Source organism: Lytechinus variegatus, chromosome 6 (genome assembly GCF_018143015.1).
Source record: "Lytechinus variegatus isolate NC3 chromosome 6, Lvar_3.0, whole genome shotgun sequence".
Lineage (NCBI taxonomy): Eukaryota > Metazoa > Echinodermata > Echinoidea > Temnopleuroida > Toxopneustidae > Lytechinus > Lytechinus variegatus.
Window position 1 is genome coordinate 26491718 of NC_054745.1, and position 12170 is coordinate 26503887.

At 38.8% G+C, this 12170-nt stretch overlaps 1 protein-coding gene across 2 annotated transcripts in view; it reads left to right on the top strand.

The window, feature by feature from the left end:
- The first annotated feature begins 991 nt into the window (after positions 1-991).
- LOC121417280 (aldehyde dehydrogenase family 3 member A2-like) overlaps positions 992-12170 on the top strand; it is a 38262-nt gene continuing 27083 nt past the window's right edge. The window contains exon 1 of one of the 2 annotated variants that reach the window (XM_041610923.1): positions 992-1041. The gene's annotated coding sequence lies outside the window, so the exon portion shown is untranslated. Of the gene's footprint in view, positions 1042-11129; positions 11147-12170 lie in introns of those variants that run through there. The other variant, XM_041610924.1, reaches the window with a different exon arrangement.

Here is a 12170-nt window from a genome sequence, read left to right on the forward strand (position 1 = left end):
TAAAAAGACTTTGGACGTATATTATAATTTTGAAAAACCGGGTCTGGAAAAAGACTTGGACTTGTACTGTAATATTTCATTAACAGGGTCTGGAAAAAAGACTTTGAACTTTTGTGCTATATGAACGCATTACTATAGGATATTAGTTTAGAACGAATTCGCCAAAAATCACTTCAAATTTATTACATATGTGGGTAAAGTCATTATTACATTTGTGGGTAATAAAGTGCATTATTACATTTGTGGGTAAAGTGTTATTACATTTGTGGGCGTTATTACATTTGTGGGTAAAGTGTTATTACATTTGTGGGCGATCAAAAATTATTACATTTGTGGGTAAAGTGTTATTACATTTGTGGGCGTTATTACATTTGTGGGTAAAGTGTTATTACATTTGTGGGCGTTATTACATTTGTGGGCGATTATTACATTTGTGGGTGTAACACCCCCCCCCCCCCCCCTGGGTTTGATTTCGCCCTTTCTCTTTAACACAGCGTGAAAACGGTCAGGCTGCGCAAACAGATTTCTGCGCGCTTTAACAGAAATGGACAGTGCTCACTCAGGTGTAACATTCTGTCAAAAATTTAGTTTTATTGGATAGATGAGACCCAAACCCAAGATTGTATGTGAAAATATTATCCACATGTTTTATATTTTTTAAATTCCCACACCTTTTTCAAAGTGTAAACTTTTTTTAATACGCACTGTACTGTAGATCGTGTTCCTGCTGGAATAACTTTTTTTAAAACAAGTTCACACCTAGTCACCAATAATGCATATAGCATTTCCATTTATTTTAAAGCAGGATAAAAGAGCATTGTAGATTAAATACCTTCCTCACGGGCATAGCTGCCGCGGCTGGGATCGAACCCCGGACTTTTTCATGCATAGCCAGGCGCCTTAGACCACTCGGCCACGGTACCCTCGAAAAAAATCAAACAAACAGCGCCATCTAGCGATAACATAATTTGTGTCGTGTGCTTTAAGTTAGTATACCTGGCAAGAGCTAAATTTGACCATTTGGGAGCCCTGTTTTGATCTGTAAGTTGTCAGAATTTGGTAATGTTTGCGCCATACCGGAAATTTGAAGTTGATGAAATTAGTTTTCTATTGTGTTTGTTGTCATTTCGTTCCATGACTTATGAGTGTTAGCTGATCTGTACTGCTTTCCTTGAAAAAAATAAGATAAACTGACTCGCCGCTGCCAGTGCCATGGCTGCGATTATCTGCCCGCGCCCCGGTACCGGTAGGCGCGTAAGCCAAGGTACGGTACCTTGGCTTAGCTTAGGCTTAGCGGCGCCACTTGTTCACTGCTACCATCTGGCCTGTGGAGAATCTACAGGTAGGACTATGGTTAGACCAAAAGCTTCGGTCTCTGTTATGTTGGTTGTTCAGCTGAACTTCGCTGGCTTCACTCACCAAATACATAGCATGCATAGACCCACTTGTTCACTGCTACCACCTTGCCTGTGGTGAATCTACAAGACTACAGGTAGGACTATGGTATGCCAATATTGTACAGGGCACACACTTTAAAAAATCATTAAAATATCACTTTTGTGACCAAAATTACTAATTTCCATACAGTTGCAATTTATTTTTCATTAGTAACTTGGGAATAATTTTTGTATTCACCAGAGCGCTCAAAAACTTGAATTTTGGGCATATTTTTGTGTACGCCCTCTATTGTTGGAAAGTAATATGGCAAGAAAATTTTCATTTTTTGATCTCTATTTTTAATTAAGAAAAAAATGATTTAAAGAATCAAATTTAAATAAGAGCCAAGTTGTATGAATAATAGGTGTAATGGAAACTGTCAGTGTAAAAAAATCAAGCATTTGCCCCAAAGAAAAAGAGAAAATAAGCCAAACATTGCCACCCTTATTTTGCCACACATGGAGATATAACTGAGAACAAGGTTATATTATAACCTTGTTCATTGAATGAGTGCATAGACCGAAGTTTAACCGTCGTCTGTACGGGGGCTCAATGGCCACGGCTAATTTCTTGTTTTTCTCCTCAATACCGTGATATTTTACACAAACAGTGCATTCATATGCACCTTTAGGTGATAATGTTTAAGTAACGACAGTTTCTTACCCTAAATTCCCGCTTTGAAACTGGCATTCAGAGGATTGTCTCTAAAAGTTGACACTTGCGACTCGGAGAGTGGGCAGCCATCTTGATAATGAATTATTCATGAAAAGTGGCCGGCGAAAGTTAGACTCCGCCCCATGACCTTTACGTCACACATATACAGTGCCCGGATGTTGAAGTTTTATCAGCTTGCCTGGCGAGCGCGAGCAAACGTTGAAAAGGAAAAGAATATTAATATTCATAAGCCTGACGTAAAAGAGATGATCTGATTGGCCAACGGTTTCGATAAGCAGTTGACCCGGAAGTTCATCCCACCTCATATGTTTGTGTACATTATCGACTTCGGAGGAACGAGTGAATTGGGAGCTACACGACAGCCGAGGAAAGTCACTGTTTTTGTTCCTTTCGAATTGATTTTTTACCACTTTGATGCCAATTAATGCCTAGAGGAAATAACAAGCTGCATTTTGGTAAGCTTCTTTTTATATATAGTTTTTTCATTAAGTTAACAATCGATGAGCCCCGACGGGGGGATTTTGCGTTGTACCTCCCCTAATGGCGGGGACACGCTAGCGAGCCGTCTGTCGACGAGGAGAAATAAAAAAATTAAAAAATGTTAAAAAACTCGAAACAGACGGCTGCCAGCTGTCTAGACTATGGTATGCCAATGCTGTATAGAGCACACACTTTAAAAAATTATTAAAATATCACTTTTGTGACCAAAATTACTAATTTCCATACAGTTGCAATTTATTTATCATTAGTAATGTGGGAATAATTTTTGTATTCACCAGAGCGCTCAAAAACTTGAATTTTGGGCATATTTTTGTGTACGCCCTCGATTGGTGGAAAGTTATGTAGTAGAATATATGCACATAGTTTCTGCGCTATATAAATGAGTATATTATTATTATTATTATAAGTTATATGGAAAGAAAATTTTTATTTTTTTATCTCTATTTTTAATTAAGAATAAATGATATAAATAGGAGTGGGCTATACATGGGTCAAAAATACTTTTTTTGTAATTTCAATATGGGAACAGTTTTTTTTTATTCCTTGTAATGTATCTCAACATGAAATGACAATATTTTTTGTCTTGGGTCCGAGAAAAAAGTGTGCCGGGCCAAAATCCAAAATGGCCGCCAAAACCACCCAAAATCACAGTTTTGGCCACAACTTCTTTATTTGGTGGTCTTTTTCTTTGGTTTTGGTGTCTATTCATATGTATTTGGGGGCAGGCAATTTGTTTTTCCTATAATTAATACTTTTAAACCATTATTTGTAGAGTTAAAAGGTAATTATACCTAAATTTTTCAATTTTTATAGCCTATTTTTTCAGCCAAAAAGTAGATTTTATCATCTTGGGGTTCTTCGATATTAGATGGTACGAGGTCAACAATAGCAAGCAGCTTCATAGAGCTATATCACTTTTATTCCTCTAACTGAGGGTTTTACGGATATTTGTGAAATATATCTTAAATAAAAAAAAATGTTAATTATCCATAGCGGCTATACAGTATACAATGTACTGTACATACTGCACTGCATAAATGCATTGGCCACCATGACAAGGCATGTATAAACTATAGTGTTATACATGTAGAAATGACCTCTTAGGTTTAGAATTAGATGCCTCAGAAATTGAAGATGTGTTTTGTCTCAGAAACTGAGGACATGTTTTGTCAAATATGCTAATTCAGGGGGCGGAGAAAGGTAATTAACCCCACATCATGGCATTTACACTGTAGATATTCTGGGTCCCGTTGCATAAAAATTTACCATTATGTTAACTTAATGGTAACTTACATGGAATCCTTGGTTCTGATTGGCTGTTGATCAACATTACCATGATTATATAGTTACCTGACCCCATAAACATAGGCCAGTTAGACACCACAACCAGGTAAAAAAGCCTCCAAATGAAGAAGATATGGCTACATGTAGATATGTGATGTACGTATATGATATGTGATATTTTATGTGCAATTCACGTTGCTGGTTTTATCATGTACATCAGCTGACAAGCAATCAAATTCACAATTCACAATCTAATTTTAAACTTTAAGAGCTTATTTCTATGACACTATAGTTTATATACAGGCCTTGTCATATGTCATGTTGGTCAATGCATGGAAATATGCAGTGAAGTATGTACAGTAACAGTACATTGTATACTGTATTGCCCCTATGGATAATTAACATTTTTTTATTTAATAAGATATATTTCACAAATATCCGTAAAACCCACAGTAGAGGAATAAAAGCAATATAGCTCTATGAAGCTGCTTGCTATTGTTGACCTCGTACCATCTAATATCGAAGAACCCCAGGACAATAAAACCTACATTTGTCTGAAAAAAGGCTATAAAAATTGAAAAATTTAGGTATAATTACCTTTTAACTCTACAAATAATGGTTTAAAAGTGCTAATTATAGGAAAAACAAATTGCCTGCCCCCTAAAACATATGAATAGACACCAAAACCAGAGAAAAAGACCACCAAATAAAGAAGTTGTGGCCAAAACTGTGATTTTGGGTGGTTTTGGCGGCCATTTTGGATTTTGGCCCGGCACACTTTTTTCTCGGACCCGAGACAAAAAATATTGTCATTTCATGTTGAGATAAGGTAAAAGGAACACAAAAAAACTGTTCCCACAGTAAAACCAAAAATCACCCATTTATAGCCCACTCCTAATATAAAGAATCAAATTTAAATAAGAGCCAAGCAGTATGAATTAACAGGTCTAATGGAAACTGTCAGTGTAAAAAAATCAAGCATTTGCCCCAAAGAAAAAGAGAAAATAAGCCAAACATTGCCACCCTTATTTTGTCACACAAGGAGATATAACTGAGAACAAGGTTATATTATAACCTTGTTCATTGAATGAGTGAGCGGCGCGGAGGAAGAACACAGGAGAGAGGTACCGTACCGCTTCTCGATTTAGCAAGCCGTTTAATCAGTATGGCCTGGTCACACCGCCCGAGCGTTGTTGGAGCGGTAGGGAGAGAGGGTCGAATTTCGCTCTCAAAATTGGGGAAAAAATCGTAAACGAAAATCTAAAGAAAAAAATAAAAAAATTTGGGTATCCTAGGGCCTAGCGAGTGGTGATGATTTTTTTCTCTCTGCTCCACGACCGCTCCAACAACGCTCAGGCGGTGTGACCAGGCCTCTCCGCTCCACGACTGCTCCAACAACGTTCAGGCGGTGTCTAAACTAGTAAAGGCCTGGTCACACCGCCCGAGCGTTGGAGCTGTCGTCGTGGAGCGGAGTCGGAGAGGAAAAAATCATCACCGCTCACTCTGTTCACCATTTTCAATTTTGATTGTTTTTTTTTTTTTTTTGATTTTTTCCCCCAATTTTGTGAGCAAAATTCGACCTCCCGCTACTGCTCCACGACCGCTCTAATAACGGTCAACGTTCGGGCGGTGTGACCAGGCCTTTAGTAGTTTAGTCATGTTAGTAGCTAACCCAGGGGGCTCCCGGCCGCGTAGCGGTCGGGAGCCCAGGATCGTACGTGCAATTTGGCATACTCACCTGACAAGCGTGAAGTATAGTCAAAATAATTCTCCGAATAAGTAGTTAAAACAGAAATCAAGCACTTACCACGATTATGTGGATGATGGTCTAACGAGTGGCAGTTTTTCTGACATCTGGGCACAGACTGGAACCTCAAAAAACGAAAAGTTCTCTCCTTCTACTCCCATCTCGATCGGCCATTTTTGTTATGAATTGTAACAAAATGGCCGATCGAGACAGGGAAGAAGGAGAGAACTTTTCGTTTTTTGAGATTCCAGTCTGTGCCCAGATGTCAGAAAAACTACAACTCGTTAGACCATCATCCATATAATTGTGGTAAGTGCTTGATTTCTGTTTTAACTATTAATTCGGAGAATTATTTTGACCATACTCCACGCTTGTCAGGTGAGTATGTCAAATTGCACGTACGATCCTGGGCTCCCGACCGCTACACGGCCGGGAGCCCTCTGGGTTAGTTAGTAGCGGGCCGAGCTTCGCGGCAGCTGCGGTGCTCAACATGTCGAGTTCTGAAGTAGCCTCTTGCTCTTAGGAGTAAAATTCATCTACTCTACGTAGGCTTACTCCCCATGCATTGTAACCCAGGGAGCACCGGCCCGCTTCGCGGGCCGGCGCCCAGGAGCTCACCGTTTATTTTACTCAAGGGACAAGGGTAGATTATGGTCAAAATATCTAGCAAGATAAATGGTGAAAACAGAAATTAGGGTCTATACACTTACCACGATAATATAGATGAAGGTCTATCAAGTGGTAGTATCCTGACATCAGGGCACGGACTGGAACCTCAAAAAAACGAAAAGTTCTCCCCTTCTACCCCAGTCTCGATCGGCCATTTTGTTGTGATTCATAACCATAATCTATACCCTTGTCCCATGAGTATACACGGTGAGCTCCTGGTCCCTGGGTTACAGGCATTAAAGCCTTGGACGCTAACCCGGGGGGGGGGGGGGGGGGGGGGGTAGCCAGGCGGCTTATGTAGAGAGTAAAAATCATTTACTAACGTAAGGTTACTCTCATAGACTCAATGAAGCCTGGTATTCCTATCCATTCATGTGTGTGTAGGCCGCCAAAACCTGAAACTTTCGCCCCAAGATTTCTACTTTCCTTCTAAAAGATCTAGCCCTAAATCATGTACATGGGATGCAACTTCCATTTCCGACATTTCTGCGCCAGAATCGATTTTATTTCTAAACAAGAATTCATTAAAAAAATGAGAAAAATATCATGACAAGACGGCAGAGACTTGCCCGATATTTACGCTGCCATCTTGTTTCCTATTGTTCTTCGCCAACGTTACGCGACTGTTTTACTCTCTAGAAGCCGCCTGGAGAGGGAGGGGGGGGGCACTTCCATTCACGAGTGAATACCATGCGCGACCATGAGATCTCAAAAAGCACCCTTAACACGTATTTTCCATATTCTGAAAATTGGTGTGTGAAACCCTACCCTTAACAAGTATCGGAAAAAAAACGATACTAAGTTTTTGGCAAGTATTCCCTAATCGTACCCCTATAAAACAAGTACAGCGATATTTCAAACACGGACGTCGGTCTTCGGATTTACCTTTACCAACATCATTGGGTTTAGTACAGCCCAACCCGCGCAAAGCGTACTCTAAACACGTATAGTGCTGACCCCTGGGGCAAAAAGTACACCCTTTATAAAACATTTTAGTCTTGATAGTTTATACCCTCGCAAATTTGACCCTAAACGTTATTTCCTAGCGAAATAGATACCCTTTTTTCATTATTTTAGTAGTGTTTTTTACACCCTTATTACGTTACGTACGTAATGTGCCCTATCTTGTAAAAGACATGCTTTTTACTTGTTTTTGGGGTCGCGCATGGTATCCACTCGTCAATGTAAGCGCCACCCCCCCTCCCCCCGGGCACTTGACCAAAAAAATGGTGGGGGTGTGCCGCAGGCGAGACAAAAAAACGGGGGCCTTGGAATGAGCTTATTTTGAAAAGGAAGGTCCTCGGAACAGACTTCGGAACTACAAACATTTGTGAAAACAGGGGTCCCTAGAACGGATCGCCAACGTGTGAATGCATACACTGTATATGCAATTATGCATCTCTATGGAAGCCAATAAGATGGAAGGATTTCAGTAGCTTTTAACCGTTATTTTATCAGCCTCTATACTGATCCTTGAATCATCATGTCAGTATCTGTATGTACATGTATTGTTGGTGGTAGTGGGGGGGGGGGGTGATGTTAATATCCCTCCCTATTTTAAGAGTAAAATCATAAAGAGTGCTGAATTCTTTCAATTTTCTTGACTTTCCAATGAACTTGATTTTTTCATGATTATTTCAATTTTACATGGCATAAGGCTAGTATTAACTTTGATGTTTGTCTCTTTAATAATTGTCTCTTACTAATTTGTTGGTTTGATTTTTGAATTGTAAAAGAATCTTTATAAAAAAAACCCTACCATATCATCGATAATCATTATTTGATTGATAATCATCACATGCATGTCGGACTGTCATCATGATGCCACCACAATTATTTCATTTTTTGCTCCATCATCATTATCATCAACCAGCATCATCATTAGACCAAAAGCTTCAGTCTCTGTATTTTGGTTGTTCCGCTGAACTACGTTGGCTCCACTCACCATGAATGGGGATTACAGTAAAATGTCAGCTATTGTTGAATAAATCTCCAGAAACAACGGGATAGCGTTCTGCGGCCACTTTTCACCAAAATTGCAGCTCATTGTAGCTGACCAATGCGACCTTAACTGCGTAACGAAAAATATGCGAAGCGTGGGGGCGGATTTCTTTTTTTCTTTTTTCTCAATGAAAAGAAAATGCTATGCTTTTGAACGGCTTTCTTTGTCCTTTTTCTCTAGAAGACAAAAATGCTGTGCCTTGGAACGGAAATTTGAGTGTAAAATGGGGGTTCCCTCCACAGCACACACCCAGAGCTGCCACGTAGTACTGATTTTCAGTATTTAATACTGAAAAGTTAGAAAAATAAAATACTGATTTATAAAGTTTCAGCTTTATGTGTTGTCCTATGGTATTTTTGTCTCAACTGCATAGCAGAGTGAGACTATAGGCGCCGCTTTTCCGACAGCGGCGTCAACATCAAATTTTAACCTGAGGTTAAGTTTTTGAAATGACATCATAACTTAAAAAGTATATGGATCTAGTTCATGAAACTTGGCCATAAGGTTAATAAAGTATTACTGAACATCCTAGTAGAGTTTCATGTCACATGACCAAGGTCAAAGGTCATTTAGGGTCAATGAACTTTGGCCGATTTAGGGGTTTCTGTTGAATTACCATCCTAACTTTGAAAGCGTGTTGGTCTAGTTCATAAAACTTGGACATTAGAGTAATCAAGTATCACTGAACATCCTTTGCGCATTTTAGGTCACATGACCAAGGTCAAAGGTCAATGAACTTTGGCCATAATGGGGGTATCTGTTGAATTACCATCATAACTTTGCAAGTTTATTGATTTGACTTTTGATACTTGGACATAAGAGTAATTAAGTATCACTGAATATCCTGTGCAAGTTTCAGGTCACATGATCAAGGTCAAAGGTCATGTGAGGTCAGTGAATTTTGGCCACATTGGGGGTATTTGTTGAATTACCATCCTATCTGTATTGGTCTAGTCATAAAACGTGGAAATAAAAGTAACCAAGTATCACTGAACATCTTGTGCGAGTTATAGTAGTTTTCAAAATCAGCAATGCTACTATGTTGAATCGCGCGATGCAGGTGAGACGGCCAGAGGCATTCCACTTGTTTTAAATTACTGATTTCCTCACCGACATACTGATTTTCAACTTTAAAAATACTGAAATATTCCTATTCAGGTTTGCAGCTCTGCATACCCACTATGTATTATATACTGAGTGCCCCCCCCCCTGGGTCATCACCATCATTGTATCATCATTATCATCATCACCACCAGGCTTCATCCTCATCATCATTAATATCATCATCAACATAATTATCATCATTTCATCAACAGTTTATCATCAATATCAGAATCATTATCATCATCATTATCACATCATCATTACATCATGAACATCGTCATCATCATCATCATCTTAGCTTTCATCATCATCCTCATAACCATCTCCACAAACATCACTGCCACCACCCTCACCGCATCAGGGGCAGCGGAATGATTGCCCGTTTCCGCAGCCTGTGCACATCATCATCACAACCACTACCTAGCTATCACCACACTTTCATCATAAATATCGCTAGCAGAGAATGAAATGTATTAACTCTTCATCCTTTACCTGTAAACCCCCTGTGTGTTGCATTATTTTAGCAGTGATCCCCTCTACGCAGTATAATACACTCTGTTATTTAGAGTGCCATATTAAACTTTTTATCTGATCATTTTGAAAGAAAATGTTGTGTAGCAAACTTGTAGAGTGTTTCCTGGGCTTTCTTATCATATATAAATTTATTGGATAAATTATGGAAAAATGTATAGTAAATTACATTTTCTAAATGCTTTCTCCTAATACTTCCAACAAAATTTAGCCCCCCTTTTACTTTGGTTCTTGTGTTAGTGGCATGATTTTTATTTATCCACTTGGACTCTAGCAGAGAATATCAAACACAAAACAAATAATTATCTTAACATGGAGGTCTCTATCTAGCCCCTCTACATGTACAGGTATCTATGTCACTGTCTCAGATTTTAAATTTCTCATTAGATCATTGTTTACTGCGTGTACATTGTGCTAGGGGAGTCGTGGTCTAGTGGTTTTGACACCCTTTCAATCTGAGGGACCTAGGTTCAAATCCCAGCCATGTTGCATTTTCCTTCAGCAGGAAATATACCCACATTGTGCTGCTCTCGACCCAGATAAGGTGAATGGGTACCCGGCAGGAAGAAATTCCTTGAATGCTTCATCGCCTATATGGCAGCACAGCTAAAGCCATGGTAATACCAGCAGCGGTTCGTATCCTCAGGCAAAAAAGGGCTAATGAATCCAGCCATTATAATTATTGTTGTCCGGAAACCTTGCCCTACATGTGTGTGAAGACATGACAACATGTTCAATTACAGAGCTGTATCAAAATGTAATGCATAGTTCATTTCAGTTCTTTGCCTGATAGAAGCTAATTAATCAATAACTAAGTATTGAATGGAAGAGGTACAAGCTTTGTCCTTGACGATCTACATGTACTCCAATGATCTTACATGTACATGAACCATTATCAACAGTCAACTTTGTACTATGAGTGTTTGATAAGAAAATCACAGCAGTCTAGTTATCTTGTGATGCGTATTCAAGAAGTTAACACTGTACTTGATATGTACAATGTGCGGTGTAAGTACCGTGCAGGCTTGATAAGCTCGCCTTGTTATTTGCACGCTATGGATCTCCAGGGGTCCCGATTTTCTGGGTGAATTCACCCTCCATCTTCCTGTAGGTACATACCACCTGTGGTGTATTGTCGTACTGTATTGTGGATTTGAGCGCTGAGTATCCACCGTTTGGTGACTTCCATAAAAAAGGTTGTGGTAAAAAAGGCCAACATATATAATAATATTTACAAACAAATGCAGACTAAAACATAGTCTGACATGTTGCACCTCACTCTTGAATATATTTGCTGAGGTGCTCTGTGCAGGTTATTTTACTTGATGTTGGGGGGAAAGTACTGTCATGTTATCGTGATTAATTTCGAGCTGGATACATTTATGGAGTTGATCACCAGAGAGCTATAGTCGAGAAAAAAACGCAAGTATATTGTACACTCTACTTGTTTTGATAACAACCAGATTGATTTTAAATTTGAATGCATGGTTGTACACATTGTATGGTCTTTATTATTCAGCAGCTGTTGAGTGATGAATATGATTGATTGTACAACAATGCTTTTGATAATTTGTGTAAATTTTAAGCAACAACTTTTCTCAGCAACGTACATTATCCCATGGCCCATGATATGATTCCATTTTGTAGGGTTAATGATGTACATGTACATGTACAATGTATGAAGCAAAATAGGCATTGCTTGTTGGCCTAGGTATAAAAGGCAAGTACTGTTTTAGTGACAAACAGAGGAAGTGGTCATGGCTTATTATTCATCCAAAGAGTCATGTGATTACTTGGTTAATTGGAGAGTAAAGTCTATTATACAAACGCAAAGTCCATTGCCTATAGATGGATTATTTTCATTTAGCTTTTATTTCTAATTTCATTTGATGTGAATTATGAGTGTTTTTCCTGTTGAAGACGGAGCCTGCATAAACTGTATGCGGGCTGTAGTCCACATGTGTTCAGCAAAATTATTCAGTCATTTGCTGTCTCCAATATGCAGGTTCAAGGTCAGAGGTCAAAAGATGTGGGTCATGTGTGTGATTTCATACAGAAGCGTGATTTTGAAAGTGTAATTTCATTTTGACTTTCCTTTTCATTCAAAATGAAAATTTAAACTTTCAAAATCATGTAGTTATGAATCTCTGAAATGTTTAGATTCATACCTACTCAAGATTTGCCCTTATGCGCATATAATGAGCACTTATAGAACATACA